Raw genomic sequence first — 13281 nt, 5'->3', positions numbered from 1 at the left:
GCCCGTCATCGGGAAATTACAGCAGTGGTCCGACGCAGTGAAGACATCGTTTACACTCCCTCACGAGCTTCTGACCTTTAGCTCCTCCGTAAGAATAAACAACATCATTCACTAGGATTCATAAGTATCAATTATTAAAATAAAGATTTTCAATCGAGACAAAGAGCGAGATACGTCGCATCGATGACAGCTCGGTACTTAGCTAAGCATAGCCTGACAAAAGTCAAATTACTCGAGTAAACGAACGAATGTGAATTTATGGGGAATTTCTACATTTATAGAGTATAATTCCAGCAATAGCGCGTTATCAAGAGTGATAGTTGTTAGGCGTATATGAAATCGCCGAAATCAAGACCGACTGCAAATATGAAAAATAATGTAGCATAAACCTAACGTGAGCTAAACTGCAATTTACCGTACACCCGCGCTCGCCGTACCGTCAATATTCACCGTCGTCACTTCGCAGCGAGCGAGGCGAACGTGAGGCTCTCCCCATAAGTGCCTCGGAAAGAGCATCTCCCGCTTCTCATCTCGCTCTCGGGGGCTTTGCTTTCTCCCCGCGGCGAAGGTTTCTTCATTACGCGCAGCTTCGTTCCGTCCACGCGCCAGGCTAGATATAATTTCGATAATGTTATCACATCGGGACGATCCGACATCCGCGTCGGATCGACGCGGGGGCCGACAGCCCATAACAGACTATCGACAACCTGTCGTTGGCCGGGGGCCCGGGACTTGGCCGAAGGGCCAAGGAAGGAAGAGTTGCCCATCTCTCACGAACAGGCCCTATACGGAAGGCTTCTCTTCCTCTTCCCCCCCCCCTCTCTCTCTCTTTCTCTGTGAGCTCGCCGAAGGAAGTTATGTTAAAAAGCCGCCCAACTTGCTCACATGCGTGTGCGCACGTGTCAGTGTGCGCACGTATGTGTGACGAACCGACCTTTTTGTCACTGCTCTCTGCGGTTCTGGTCGCGTGCCGGACCGGAATCTGTCTTTCTCCCTCTACCATGTACTCTGCCCCTTTTTTCTCTCTGCGAGCAGGCCCAACCTGCGTGTACGAGGGTCAATCGAGGATTAACCTGGTTACCTCCAGACTGATACAGGAAGTGACCGCCGGACGAAGCCGCAGGTGCCCCCTCCCCGATTTTCCGTGAAACGGGGACTCCATAAATCGCCCCCATGTAGCGCGGTCTTCTTTTTTTATGGAATATCATTCGACGAGCATGTAAGTGCGGCTTTGCGAGGATGACCAGAAAGTGGACAATACGACAATGCACGTTTCTGGCTTACGACAGATCCACCGAACAAATCACTTTTACGAACACAGAGTATAGCCACGCTATGTCGTTGTCTCGTACGTTATATTTTTAAAACAAAACAATGTCTGGAAATTTAACATTCGATAAATCTCATGCGATAGTTCTTATTGACTTTTGCATAAATTTTCAGGTAATGATAACGTAGCTATATTTTAAATTTCTATAAGCGGCGAGTAAGAGCGATGAGATTTCGCGAATGCGATTTCATATGTATTCGTCGCGACGCCTCGCGGCGTAAAATGTTTTCGAATAAAATTCGTATTTTCCGATACATCCAAGCAGACTGCACATCCAATCTCTTCTCCCATTGCCAAATATATCGCGACGTATAAGAAACATATTTCGTGTCGAATATTCCTCTTAGCTAATATTTCAAAATAGAAAATGTCTAATGCGATAAATCAAAAGCGGTATCCATCATACTCTTTGCCGAGTTCGAAATAATCTTGACGTCAGTTTCGCGCGTAAGATTACTTTTTATTATCGCATTTAATCATACGCATTTAGATGTTACTAATATTATGTCGATTTCGCACCCACACACACACGAAGCTAAGTTTTTTAGCACACGTTTCAAAAGACCAACGCGTCGTCGTGTTGTACTTTCTGTCGAATCAAATTCGCAATATAAATTTTTGAAAGATGCCCGAGGGTGCCGGACGGTGCTACTCTCTCATCGTACACGGCATGTCCATCGCCGGTATCTAAATTGCCAGCATAATATACGAGACAACGATCGTGCGGCCATAAGTGCGTCTCATTAAGCACTTCCCTCCTTCTCCGATAATTACTCAGGACCTCGACCCTCTTATTCTTCCACGAGACGCAGAGGAGGAAACCGAAATCGAGGATGTTCGTGCCACATCGTCCGTCATCTACGAGTACAAAAGAAGCTGAAAACTAACAGTAAATTTTATTTGAAAATGCTTTTCCTTTACGAACAGATATGTGTCGTAAAGTTTCTATTTTTTATTTCCATGCAATGTAAAATGTTTCTTTATTGCTATTTTCTGTTCTCGCACGTTAAGAATCTCAAGCCACGGCATAAAGTTTACAAAGGGAGGAGTAAAATCGGCCTTTATTGGCTTCGCAGCGCGTTCGGCGGAAGTGCTGGGCAGTAAAGCAATTAAAGCGAAGTTTCACCCCCGTCCTCGTGCTGCCCTGCGGCTTTGTCTCCCTGGAGCAAGTGCAATTTCGAGTTTTAAACGGAAAACCATAAAAAACGGTAAAGCAACCGGATAAAGCTGCTTATCTGCCTTATCTGTAATCGGGGTTTAAACTTTCGACGCATTTATTGTTGAAGAGATTCGATAGATCTCTTTGATAAAAGATTTCTCGGACTGTAAAGGATTTTACGTAACTTTGCGTGTCAACGAAGCATTGAACCGTGAACAATAAAATTTAAGCGAATTAAGTAAACGAATCGATAAGAATGCGATTCTCTTCCCATGAAGGGAAAGTCAATGAGATGTAAAATTAATACTCATACTGTTTGTAATGGTGTATCGTTACTCTTATATTTCACACACGGAACTTACTATAAAGATTTATTAAAATTTTTATAATTTTTCTTCTCCGTCGGAATGTCGAAAAGGGATATAATTTCGTAAAGAAATTAACATAATAAATATTATACAAATTTGACATAATAAATAACATCATAATTATCATGTTTTATAATAGCTTATATTTTTCTTTGCGAGAAATATTAAACAATCCTCCTAAAGCTAAGCTATATAGCGACGTGCAGTAATTTATTTTCATCTCAGAGACGCGCGTCTCCCCAGTATGTCGAGGAACGTTACGCTAACAAACATTAATTTGCGCCTCACGGTCGATGTATCGAATTATTGCGGGCTTTCGAGAGGTCTGCCCTTCCCGCATCGCTTAGGCCAATCGTGAATCAAATCGCATTAGCCTTCGCAGATGCATATTCATGGGAAACGTATGGCGGATTACACAGGTTCCGTTGCACCCCGCCTACCGAGCGGCGATGGGGTGTTTTGCATCCCTCTCGAAAAGGGGTTCAGCGTCATATTTATCGAAGTAAAATGACGCGGTTAAACGGAATTGGTCTGCCCTGCTTCTCGCTCTGTTCCTCCATGTTTCTCTAACTTTGTCCTTCTTCTTCTCTTTAAATCTCACGCGTCCTCGTCAAACGTTCCAACGGACGGAACTTGATCGATCTACGAGCCCTCGGGGCACCACATGTCAGGAGTTTTTTAATTTCTCGATGAGAGAAATCGTCCAGCGATGTTGCTCGTAATCCTAGACAGGAAAGAATGAAAAAAATTGATTATCAAGAAGTACTTTAACCGTGCGAATATTGCAATTTAATTTCTTTTACGGTACCGAGTTAAATTAAAAATATAATTTCAGGTTAATAAATAAATCCCTTAAATATATAATTATTAGGTGCATAAGTTCTTGCCGATGTTGCAATTTTTCTTTATTGAAATGAAACAATCGATACAGGATAAATCAATCAAAATATTTTCCATCGTTTCCTACGACTTTTTCTCATTTTTTCCGGTAACAAGCAAATACTATGTCGAAAGAAGGAGTCATCTTTTGAGGCGATCCAATCATCGACTCATCGGCAAGAACTTATGCACCGATCTAATACAAAAATACATTTACGAATTTTATACAAATGATATACATGCCTCAACATTTTTCTTTCTTTAGTATTAATTTAAAAAAAGCTTCAATTTTATTCAATCTATATAATAAAATTTTAGTAAACGACTTTTATTCAATAAGTTGTTTCGCATGTGCACTTAATCATTTGCCTTTGAGTTTCTAGTGAGAGTGCCAGCAGTAAAATTCACGGGACACATTTCTTGATTGCACCTGACGAGACCGTGACAAATTCAAGCCGGTCCATCGTTGCAAACTGATGAGCAAGGAAGCAAGGGAGCAAGGGAGAGAAAGGTCGCATGATTATCCGAAGTTCATCGGTCCTCTTCACGAACTGGTGAGCCTGCTAAGCCACGAATTAGAAACATCCGGGCGGAGTTATTCAGGTCGGACGACTCGTTTTCTCCTTCCTCGGGCTTCTCTTCAGCTCGTGCGAGCGCACGGACGCGTGTGCGTCCCGTCTGATCGTGAATGCTTCCGGAGGATTATAGGACGCCGGAATGACGAAGGTGGCGGCGGTCCTTCAAGCCTTTTTTCTTCTTCCTCTTTCTTGCAGGTTCGTCCTTCCGTTACGCGGACGTTGTGTCATCCGAGGGATTAACCTTGGCCCATCCGAGGCCACGAGAGTCATCACGAATGCATCGCGGATCGCACTGAGCGGATCCTCGCGCGCGGAACTTCACCAAGGATCTTTAAATTTAAGGATCTCTAAGACTGCTGGACACAATCTGAAGTTCATCTGTGTCGCACATCAGTTGCCGGCGAAGAAACTTCATTCATCCAAGTTCCGTCCGTGTCTTGGAAAATGCAGCGAGAATTGGAGAACGTTAGTTTGGACGATGCAAAACCGACTTAAAAGGAAATTAAAAGGAAGGAAAGGAAGACCCAGTCATTTTCGAAGCATATACAAAAACGTAAACTTGAAATTTTCTTTCTGGAAGGCAGGAAGAGATATTGAATTCACAGTTGGAGACATTCGCATAAATGCAGTCAAGATTCGGCGTTTTCAAAATGGAAGACTAAGAATAAGTTAACTAATCTTGACCCACTGTTCACCCGCAGCTTTTAAAGATCAAAGTGTATCTACCTGAAACCCAGCATGGAAAAACAGAGCGGGAACGCTTGGATTCGATCTTTTGGGAATAAAGCATCCAGGCGACAAGGATTTCTCACGACGACAAGTACAATGGAGAACGCTTCTTTCTCCGAAGAGCATCCAGCATTTTGAAGTATTTATGAGAAAAACAACTTCGCGAAATGCGACGCGTTTATATAGGCGGATGACAAGAATCGGAGGAAGAAGAAGGGAGCAAGAGAGAAAGAGAGAACGGCGACGGAAAGGCGTATGGAAGAAACCCGCGCCGGGGACGAAACTCCGGCGCGCAACAATCTCCCCCAGGATGCTAATGAACCTCGCCCTTAATGAATCCATTCCGAGGCCGCGGAGATCTCGAGATAACGCTGATGGATACTCTCACGCGCGGCTGAAACTCCTCTCGGCAAGAGACGGGGGATTATGTCCCGCGCGCGGCGGGACTTCCTCCCTTCCCAGGAGTTTTACCGCGACGATGGACGGACGAGGTTGCCCCAGGAGTGCTCCCGGGATGCGAGTTCCCGATTCGCGACAGGATCCTGGAGATGCCGCGCGAGCGCCGAGGCCGTCGCGACAGATTTACGATGCTCTCCGTGACGTAATTATCGGCTGCTCCGATTCAAGCTGCGTTCATAACGCGGCCGAGTGCACGGGATAAGGATAAGGATGAGGAGAAAGGATCATCGAAGTCTCCCGCGACGTTAAGAGCGTCACGCCCTGAGAATCCGAATAACTTCTTAGAAAAAAATTAATCAGCTGCAGTTTTATTAGGTGATATCGATTAGAACGTGACTTAAATCATTTTGTTCGGTCCGCGTTGTAACAAGTATGAGCATTAATTTTTAATAATGTTGTGATATTTTTTATGTTATATTAATAATAATGTTTAATGATGACATTACGGCCATTAGAAATTTATAATTAACTGTTTCGGTCTACTAAACTGTGTGTGTAATAATTGTATGTTATAATTTAGGAAAGCAGAAAGGGATCTTTAAGAGAGTGGAATTAAGATGCATCTGAGAAACGTTGATTAAAATCTGTGAATACAACTAACCATCCTGGAGGGGTGAAGAGGATTCTATTGATAATCCAGACCCTCCGGTGTGGACGCGGCCTTACATGTGTGCGTGTAAGCCGTCGGAGATGAATAACGTTGGCGCCTTTTGTCGCGGGAATCGGCTATCGAGGATTTTTCTTTAATTTAGTCGCGTCGACCGTCCGAATAAATCGTCAAGTATGCCTGGGGGTTAAGCGAGATTTATTAGATTATGAGAAGCTGCCGGAGAGAATATACGACGGGGCGAATGATGTGTGTACGGTTTTAATCGTAGCATCAGCATAGATATAAAGCGAATTGGAGGAAAAATATTAATAAATCATTGAAAGAAAAGATTTTCTTAATATAGTGGCCATATCGATACCAGCGACTATGATAGTATAATAATATTAATTATACTTTTTTTATAATACCTTTTTTTAAAACTGAATGATTGAAAAATTGAGAAAATTAAGGGATAACTCCAGTTTACTAAATAATTGGCAAAACAGTTTATTAAACTCGCCGCACAACAAGTAGATGAAGAAATGAAATTGCTTGAGCTTGAGCGACTTGTGGAATGCGATTCGTCAATGGCGAGTATTGTACTTCACTCCTGAAATTCGGCGTGTTCCTTCGCGTGAGTCTAATTGCGCGATCTTCGGGAATGCCTGCGAAACAATCGTACGAAGATACAAGTCGCGGAGAGGAGAGATGGAGGCCGGACGAGGGATTGAGACGCGGCGAAGGAACAGCATCCACCGCGAGCTCTCTCGGCCACGTCTCTTGCACGCCGGTCTCTGTTATTTGCCAAGCGATCATCGGGCGAAGTTTCGCGGAGGCAGCTCAAGGGCCGGCTACGAGATTGCTAGCCTTCCGCGCGCCGTAATTACCAAAAATCAAGCAAGAAGACCGAAAAGCCATCAGTGGCTGCGCCGGTGTTTCTGCAATTTTGGCGCGGGGCCATTGACACACGCTCGCGCGCACTGGAACTAATACGAAGCCAAGTGCGCGCCGCAAGATGCATCATCCGAAGAGGGTGGTAGAGACCACGGGACGAGAGAAAGAAAGAGGGAGCAAAAATGAAGAAACGGGTAAGACGAGGAGGACGACGCCGTCGTCTGACGCGACGACGTTGTTAGGCTTTATGATGCATGTTTCCCCCGTGCACGCTGATGGCTCGAGCGTATGTAAAGTAGACACGCGAGTCGACTTTACATGTCCTCGCTTTCCGTGCGTCTCAATTAATAAAGGCGGTCGAGGGAAAACGTTGTACCGTAATCTTTGAGTACTTTCAGTTAACGTTTTCTAACGAAACTGCCGGTCTTAACGAAATAATAATTTTTATGCTACGATGCGTTTATAGTGCTCCTTCTCTCTCTCTCTCTCTCTGGCTCTTTCTTTCTCTTTATGTTGTATCCCGAAATTGCACCATCTTATTTCGCAGGGATACGAAGATGCATGCACACGAGTGCAAGAGCGAGAGAGGACAATAGACCAAACAGAGGTAGAAAATGATCGGGAATTTAAAAGGGACGAAGAAAAGAAACGTCGGCGCACAATATACGTGATGGCGGGGTGGAGGTGCGCCATCCTTCAAAGAGATTTCGGCTTAGGCTTTTGCCACCCCCTCCTGAGCTGTCAGAATACCCCTCCTTCTGCCGTTAGCTCGTTTTCTCTCCGCCCTCCAGGCGAATTTTCTAACGCCACCCGCTGCGTTTCTTCTTGCCCGATGGACAATGCTTGCTTGTCCGACCGTTCACAGCGACAATCGCACGGAAATCGTGACGGTTTTTACTGTTGCCGGAGATCCATGCCAAATGCGTGCCGGCTGCATTCAGCACCGCTCCTTTATCTGGCCTTTTGCATCTCACGCTGGTCGCGTCGTCGTACGTGGAAACGTACGAATTTTCTCGCGATATTTCACCGTCACATGGACGTTTTGCCTGAAACTGGGCTCCCTGCTCGTTAGATAAGATTTCAGTTGAATGGGTATCCAGATCTCTCGGCGGTTTGGGTAGTTTATTTCTCAAAATGGACTTGCCCACTGTATCCTGCTTTTTGAATTCTGAAATAATGACTTCTCGGACTTACTTATACATGTTCGCCAACTCTGGCACACGGTCATCTCATGTATCACGATATATCGTGGTACCATGCACACAGTAGAACGCAGTTGTGTTAATATGTAACATACATCTTAACATTTCTATTGCGGTTTTTCTGCTCAGACGCATCGAGTCGCAAACCATGTTTCATCGATTTAAATATTACAATATTTTAATCTATTTATCAACTCCGAACACGGTCTTATCATGTCATGATATTGCATCAAGCACACGTTAATAATTAATATTAATTAATAGTATTAATTAATATTTAGGGTTGTAAGTTAATATGTAGGATTGCATGTTTAATTAATCTGTTTATCACAATATTTCGATCCATGTTTACATGGCGACTTTTCGCTGCAGCAATGCAAAAGTTCGTCGCGTTTGCCGAGTCGGGGTTGACTGCGTTACGGAAAACTACATTCGACTTTACAAAAGGGAGAGGGTGGTTGCAAACAAATCCTAGGTTCGTGGCTCTCCTGGGACCACATCCCTTATCCCAGTCTACGCTCATGACGGCCCTTTGACTCTCTCCTCTCTTCCTCCCTCCACTGATATGCCGTAGATCACCAGGAGAACGGCGGCCGTCGAGGATAACATAAATAATTCTGGCTTCAGCGCGAGTTCCGCCGACGCGAACAACGACGTACGACTTCCATTCGAGAATTTATTCTGCACTTTCTACGTGGGAATCGACGCGAGCTGCCATGACGTTTGAAGGAACGAGTCTCATTGTTTCCATAATGAAGCAACCGACTTCTCCCGTTGCCGTTTGTCGGATAAAGTGATACGACGATGATAATCCGACTCATGGGAGGTCGCATCGTGCATAACGTTGCATCAATAATATCTCTGGTTTTTCGTTATTTTTTTCGATTTTTTTTCAATATTACAATTTTAATTTTTTCAATAAAATAATATGTTTATTTTATCTTCGTCACTTCGCTATATTTACGAGAGTATCGGTGACAGCTGAAAATATATAGGGGTATTTATTATATTAATAGCATTGTCGTTTGATCGATAAAACAGATTCCGCTTAATTTTTTATAGGGGTGTATCATTTATAGTGAATTAAATCCTTTTATGAAAGATTTGAACCTCTCCTCTCAGGAAATGAGGTTTCAACTTTCTGACAATTTTAATGATTTGGAAAGACGGAGACTAACGGTGTAACATTTATTGCTTTACAAATTTTAAAGTTCCTCTCTTTATCGTGCCAGTTGGAAGGTCTTTCTGAATGGTCCTAATTAATCCGATTAATTTATCGTAACGCCACCGCATGCGCCGCACCGACTTAAGCGTCGCTTATCTCCGCGTCATAACCAGGCTTCCTAATTTAATAACATCATCCACCGCGACGTATTACGATTATGAGGTCTAATCCTCATCGGTGGGCGAAGCGTAACAGCGACTAAAGTCCGGCGCAATAAAAATAAATCAGGCGCAAGTCTCCCACCGAGATTTGGAAAATCCTGGCATTACCGGCGGCTACGCTAATCGCGACTTCGGGAAATCTCCGCCGCAAATGTGGGGAAAAGCTCGCTGCAATAAGGGCAAACTAAATGCACGAGAGATGGAGAGAAAGGAGAGACAGAAGCAGGAGGAGAGGAAGAAGAGCGGGAGAGCGAGAGCGAAAGAGCGAAAGAGAAAGAGAGAGAAGAAAGAGAGGAAGCAAGGGAAAGCTTCTGGCGAGATGGAAGAAAAAAGGAGAAAATGCACAGGCAGGGTGCTGCACGTGTTCGCAAAATGTCCTCGCTAAGACTCACGGCAGTTCCCTATGCACACAATGCCCACCGCGGTTGTGCATCGCACGGAGGGGAGAGGATTGCGCACGAGGGCGTCATTTTTCTCATCCCCGGCGAGCCTTCTCTGCCTTGCGCGCAGAAATATGTTCGCATGGTTGCAATTAGTCGAGCACCGAGGGGAAAAAAAAGGAGAACACATCGAGCGCCCGCCGCCGAGGAAGTAGCTGTTAATCTTCGTATGTCGTAATGGCGGAGGAAGTAACGTCGCTCCTTATGAAAAGTGCATCCCGCGCGCGCATCTAACCGTTGCTACGAAAAAAAAGAAGAGGAACAGTCCCGAACGCGTATTTTCTCTTTAACGCGCGAAAACAGATTTATTCTCTTGGGCATCTTGCACGCTCTTAAATCATTGCGCGTTACGTATACGTTGTGAGAGAATGTTAATTATATATATTGGGTCATTAAGTATGAAACTTTACAAATAGAACATAAACTTTTGCATTTTTTGGCACATGGACATGATTTATTTTCAATCGAAGTATGCGCCCATGTTATCTACACACTTCTGCCATTTTAGTGGTAGTTGGTCTATGCCTCTACTATAGAAGCCAGGAGTACGGGAATCGATGAAGTCGCGGAAGGCTGTTTCGACTGCCTGTTGAGAATTGAACAATTTTCCCACCAACAAGTTGTCCAAATTCCGGAAAAAGTGATAGTCGGTAGGTGATAGATCTGGTGAATATGGTGGATGACGGAGAGTTTCCAATTCCAACTCCTGTAGCTTTGCCACGGTCAGTCGTGCAGTGTGCGGTCGAGCATTATCATGCAACAGGATTGGCATTGACCGATTGACCAATTTCGGTTGTTTAATAGCAAGTTGTTGCATCATTTCGTCCAGTTGCTTGCAATATACTTCAGCCGTTATCGATGTACGAGGTTTCATAAAGTTGTAGTAGATAACACCTGACCTGGACCACCAAACAGTCACCATAAGCTTCTTCTGTGTAATGTTGGGTTTCGCGTGATGTCTCGGTGGTTCATCAGCGTTCAACCACTGATGTGAGCGTTTACGATTGTCGTAGAGTATCCACTTTTCATCGCAGGTCACAATTCGATTAAAAAAAGATTCATTTTTGTAACGGGAAAGCAAAGAAAGGGAAGCCTCTAGACGTTGCGCCTGCTGCGCATCGGTCAATTCGTGCGGGACCCATTTGTCCAACTTCTTTATCTTACCAATTGCAGCTAAATGAACCAATATGGTGGGTATGGAAACATTGAATATCGATGCCAATTCACGTGTACTTTGAGATGGATCGGACTCTACTACGGCTCTCAAGTGATCATTATCCACCTTCGTCTTTGGTCTTCCACGTGGCTCATTAGCGAGGCTGAAATCTCCATCTCTGAAGTTTTTGAACCAATTGCCCACCGTTGCTTTAGTAGTTGAACCTTCACCAAATACAGCGTTGATATTACGAGCTGTCTCTGACACTGTGGTTCCACGGCGGAACTCATATTCATAAATCACACGAATTTTGGACTTTTCCATAGTTCTATAAAAAAGAATTCACCAATAAAACTAATGAAGATATTTGAACAAACAAATATGACATTTTAAGAGCGAACATACATCTATCACACTAACCTAACCTAATACTGACGTTTGGCGCCAAATTTGAGATAACAAATGTTAAAGATGGCGCTTTAACATTTGTAAAGTTTCATACTTAATGACCCAATATATGTGGAACTGATAAAGTTTCTGCACTGTGTTGTTAGAGAATAAAATATAAAATCAAGTATTATCGTAAAATTGTAGGAAATAAAATGTTACTGCACGCAAGATCCACCATTTCGTGAATGTAACAGGAAAGATGACAACTTTATATTAACGTATGACCGAAATTGTATTATTATAATAATGTACACACTTGTATTATTATTATTATAATATAAAATAATAAAATTGCATTATTATAATAATAAAAAAACAAAAAAATTGTGTTTTTATAATAATTCAAACAATTTCAGATTTATCCTGTGTGTACAGTTTCGCTTATTGAAATTCCAGCATATAGTAATCCCATGCGATTTCGAAAAACCATAAGCTTAGTATGCAGAAAATCTGGGTAGAAACTCAACGAACCGAACGCTAATCCTTGGCGGCACCTGAACAAACAGCGCCGAAGGCTTCCTTGTCAAAGGAAACTAATGATTTGAAGGAATCCTTCAAATGTATTGGAAACTAACACGGGAAAATTGTAAGAACTCGCTCTAATGCAAATATCTGGAAATTAATGACTCGCCATTTCGACAGGAAGAAATATCATTGGTATTCGTCACTTCAAATCTTTGCCAGGCATAATTTATGTAATGTGGATCTTACAAACGAGGAAGATATTGTTGGAAAGATCGTATTTTATCCTACGTATGGAAAAGGAAAATATTTGTGATGCAACAAATGTATATCTGATACATTCTAAAATATCATTTTAAACCTTTCGTCATAGAAATGCAAATTTTAAATAAAACTTCTATAAATTCCGTTTTTATTATTTATATTATTATTGTTTATATTATATTCATATCAGTGCGAATTACATGTCAAATTGTTAATATACATTCATTTATATTTATCCACGCATTGATCGTCGCATACTGAAAGGTCTCGTCGAACATTCTTTTATCTTCGCCTATCGATTCTGAAATTCAACGGCGAGCACGCGACACGCACATTCACAGGTGTCAAGTTAATTCATACGTAGCCCAACCCGTCGGCTCTTTCTTTCTCGTTTATTTGCCGATTCCCCCTCGGATCGTGGAGCTCGCGGACGCAATTTCGCAGGCTCGGCGATCTTCGGCATCGACGGCCCGCAAGCTCTGCGAGCTCCGAGCTAACCGAGCGACGTAGCAGGAAGAGTCCAGGGGATCTGAAGGTGGTGGTGGCCGAAGTGTGTGGCTATCGATCACCGGTCCACCACTGTGGGCGATGGTCTCCTCCTCGTTTACTCCCTCGCTTTCTCTCGCCTGCCCCTCCACCGACCTCATCCGACCTCAACCAGCTCTTATCCTCAGCCCCTCGAGTTACACCGAATTTACCTAACGTAGGCGCGATGGCTAGCTCCCTCCTTCTCTCTTCCACCCTGTCGCTCTCTCTCTCTCTCTCTCTTGGTTTCTCCTCCCACTCTCTATCTCTTCCTCTCCGCTCGGTGTACTCCATCTTCTCTGTCTTCCACACCGGTTCGCTCCCCTGGTACCAACGTCTCCATAGCTTTGGACCCTTTGAGAGTCATCCTCGAGGAGGCCTAGAGAGGATCGGGAGGGAACAAGACTAGAA

This window comes from Ooceraea biroi, chromosome 4, assembly GCF_003672135.1.
Source record: "Ooceraea biroi isolate clonal line C1 chromosome 4, Obir_v5.4, whole genome shotgun sequence".
In the NCBI taxonomy this organism is placed as follows: Eukaryota; Metazoa; Arthropoda; class Insecta; order Hymenoptera; family Formicidae; genus Ooceraea; species Ooceraea biroi.
The sequence above is the reverse complement of the archived record's forward strand: the minus strand, read 5'-3'. Positions refer to the sequence as shown.